This window comes from Otolemur garnettii, unplaced genomic scaffold (assembly GCF_000181295.1).
Source record: "Otolemur garnettii isolate 467f Iridium unplaced genomic scaffold, OtoGar3 scaffold00075, whole genome shotgun sequence".
In the NCBI taxonomy this organism is placed as follows: Eukaryota; Metazoa; Chordata; class Mammalia; order Primates; family Galagidae; genus Otolemur; species Otolemur garnettii.
In genome coordinates this window covers 6724659-6728718 of record NW_003852470.1, presented here as the reverse complement: position 1 = coordinate 6728718, position 4060 = coordinate 6724659, and positions in this window count along the sequence as shown.

The following is a 4060-nucleotide window of genomic DNA, read 5'->3' as shown; positions in this document are numbered from 1 at the left end:
GAATGCCCATCCTGAGTTAGCCTCACCGTGCTGTGGATGTCAGGGAATGCCCATCCTGAGTTAGCCTCACCGTGCTGTTCTCCAAAGAGAACGGATTTTGAAGCACTTACCAGCAAAGTGCAGCTTGGGGCAGTTTGCATTTTACAATATTTTCTTTTAAAGGAGAAGGCATGCTTGGGGATAAAACTATAAGAAAACCTTTTTTTAATGTTTGGATTTATTTTTATTTATTATTATTTTTATTATTCTTGAGACAGAGTCTCAAGCTGTTGCCCTGGGAAGAGTGCAGTGACGTCCCAGCTCACAGCAACCTCTAAATCTTGGGCTTAAGTGATTCTCTTGCCTCAGCCTCCCAAGTAACAAGAAGAACTTTTAAGCATATTAAAATGTTTTTGATAGATGGTGTACTCTTTGCTAGCAGGGTCAGCTAGACTTGTCCCCGATCCTTCAGACCTCACTTAAGGGCCCTTCCCCCCACATTACAAAGTCTGTGAGTTAGTCACCTGTGTTCTGAACAAAGGCTTCTGGTAGGCCTCTGCACACCACACCCCCTGTTCCTGCCGCCTGCCCCTGGTCATATTTGTTTGGGGTGAGGTCTTCCCTGCTCTTTGCTCTGCTCTCTCCCCAGCCCATCTTGCTTACACCTTTGTCCTCAGGACACAGAGGACGTGTCCTATCCATGTGTTGAATGAGTGGGTCTAAGACTTGTTCCTTGGAAATGATGTGGTGCGAGATCCCAGCTTGACACCACAGTGGTCAGTAAATTGAGCCAGAGTGTAGTGAGATGTCTCAGGCTACGGGGCAGCCACAGTAACTTGTTCTTGGTTTATTTTTGTCAGACTTGTTGCTGTCATATCCGTGCAAGCTCCGTAAGGACAAATCCAGGTGGGTAGTTTGTCTCAGCCAGGTCTTTTTTTCTGTTAAGAATAAGTAAATATGCCCAATTACATTTTTTAATTCAATGCTGTAACAGCAATAAAATTGACCAAAAAATTACCATAATGCCGTAATACTACTACTTCTTTCTTTTTTTTCTAAATTCTTTCCTGTTTTTTCTATTTGCATCTGTACATTTTATATCATAATTAGTGTCAGTGCAATATCATATTCTTCCCTTGCCATATCAAATGTGCTTATGTTACTGTGCTTGTAGTAGTGAAATATTCTTGCATTTAAATACTGCATCAAAGTATATATAACAAATTCCAAATTCTTAGACAGTTATATTGTTTGCATGTGTATTTGCTATCAGTCGTGTTAAAGTGCTTCTCTTTGCTTTTTGTTACCGTGTGTATGTGTGTGTGTACTGAACATAGGTAGGTACCTGGTAGCTCATGGAGAGGGTGAGGGCCGGGCTCTGAGTCCTGTGTCCTGGGTTCCAATCCTGGCTGTGCTGCATCCTGCACGACCTCCCTGGCAAATTAGGTGACCTCTGGGTGTCTACAGTCTCATCTGTAGAATGGGAGAAAATTCTAGCACTTCAAGGTTAAGTCATACACAGAAAGAGCTCAGAACACCATCTGATACAAAGTGAAGCTTCATTAAAATTTAGCTGTTAAATAATCCAAGTTTGGGGAGGGATAGAAGTGGGGACAGAAGGATAGAGGAAACGCCATTGGCTGTGGTCATGCTGATAACTGATGAAGCTGGCCGGAGGGGATTTGCCGCGCTACTCATTCTACTTTGTGTGATGGAAATTTTTTAAAAATGCAAAGTAAAAGCACACACAGTATAACAGCATTTTTTAAACCTTCTGCGTTTAGTTTCTGAATTTTTTTCTTTGGATATACATCTAGGAGTAGGATCGCCAGGCGGGATATCTTAGAATCTTTGTCAAATATGGCCAATTGTTTCAGCAGGGAATTGTGCGGGTGCAGAGTGAGCCACAGCCTGTGAGTAGATCAGTCTTACCAATCTTAAGTTCCACTTTCATAAATAGCATGGTGCCTCTCGGTTATTCTAATTTCCCTTTTTTTGATGTTAGCATCTTTGAATATTTTGTTAATTTGTTTACTGCTTGTTGCATTTAAACTTTTTAGGCTGTCTACTTCTGGGCCTGGTCTTTTCATCTGTTAGGGTTTTACAGCACCCTATTTTATAAAAGCAATATCCTAACAAGGAGTTAAACTTAGGTCAGCGGCTTTATGGTTAAGTGGAAGGAGAAATGGTCATCACTCTGTGGCTATTTTGATATTTGACTTAAAAATCCTTTCTTCAGTCGGTATTCATGGGAAACATTTATGATACTTGAAAAATCCCAAATGTAGAAATGATTATGATCTCTACAACACAGTGATTTGAAATATGTTTTTAATTAGTGGTAGCGAGTGGTGCTGTGGCTCAAAGGAGTAGGGTGCCAGCCCCATATACCAGAGGTGGTGGGTTCAAACCCAGCCCCAGCCAAAAACTGCAAAAAACAAAAACAAAAACAAAAAACCCCAAACAATTAGTGGTGGCTATAAATGCTTGTTGAAGCCATGACGAGTGTCTCTGAGGCCACAGCAACTTCTTCACACCGTGCTCCCCCTGGCGAGCTGTGGTCCTCATCCCAGGCCCTCTGACGCTGGGAGCCGGGCTGCAGATGTTTCCAGTGCTCGGTGAAGGGCGGGGAAACTGCAGCTCTGCTGTACGGTGAGCCTTCCTGAATGATGATCGTACTCCATGGGCTGTTTTCTTTATCATTTTTTGCTTTTCGTGACACTAATCACAATCGCTAATTCCAACACAGGGTGTGATTACCACTTTTCTCTGTAGTCTTTGAAATATGGTCAAGTGTTTATTGTAGGAATGCCAAATGATCTGATTTTTTCTCTTTACTAATTTGCGTCTTTTGAGTCTCCTCTTTTGAGACAGGCGCATTTCTGTTGTTCTTATTATAGGATCACAATCCTTTTTTTTAAAGTTAGGAGCCTCAAGCTGTCCCCCTGGGTAGAGTGCCGTAGCATCACAGCTCACAGCAACCTCTAACTCCTGGGCTCAAGCGAGTCTCCTGCCTCAGCCTCCCAAGTAGCTGGGACTACAGGTGCCCGCCACAACGCCTGGCTATTTTTTGGTTGCAGCCATCATTGTTCTTTGGCGGGCTCAGGCTGGATTCGAACCCGCTACCTTGGGTGTACATGGCTGGTGCTTTAGCCACTTGAGCCACAGGCGCTGAGCCGATCACAATCCTTTTAAAAAAGGGTTAAGATGCTGAGGCCTAATATTATATAGTGGTTTACTTAAACATTATAGTTTCCCATGTTTAACCCTATAATTTGTCAGTGGTAGCTTCTAAATATGATTTGATCTACTGAGAGCCATGTTTTATGCCATCTTCTGATTAACCATGGGGACTCAATGGTGACAGTGTATAAAACCCTTCACTGTTTTATATTCCTATTATTTAAGCCTTGACAAGTGGCACCTGGGGCATAAAATTGTTTTATTTCTCAGATTTGCACAAGAACTTTGTTTCTTTCTTTTTTTTTTTTGAGACAGAGTCTCAAGTCGTCACCCTGGGTATGAGCCATGGTGTCACAGCTCATAGCAACCTCCAACTAGGGCTCAAGTGATCCTCTTGCTTCAGTTTTCCTATTTTTAGTGAAGACAGGGGGGTCTCGTGTTTTTGCTCAGGCTGGTCTCGAACTTGTGAGCTTAAGCAATCCACCTGCCTTGGCCTCCCAGAGTGCTAGGATTACAAGTGTGAGCCACTGCGTCTGCCCTGCGTGAGAACTTTTTTTATAAAAGCTTTCAGAGTACATAACACATCCATAAATCCTCTTATAATTGTCCTTTGAGGAACCACTTGTAGGGTTTTCTGTTGTTGTTCTTCCTTTTTCATTATTTGGGAAACTTTAAGATAAGAAAAATTTGCCATGATGGAAAGGTACTACCAATTTTTTAAAGGAACCACGCAAAATGGAGTGGATGGTCTCATTTTTCTTATAGTAATCTTTAGAAAAGTTAAAATAAATTTTAAGCCTGAGTTTTTGACATGGGACTATGGGATTGGTCATATTTGGACACTGGTCTTCAGACTCAAACAAGCACCTTTTAAAAGATCTGATCTGACAACCAGAAA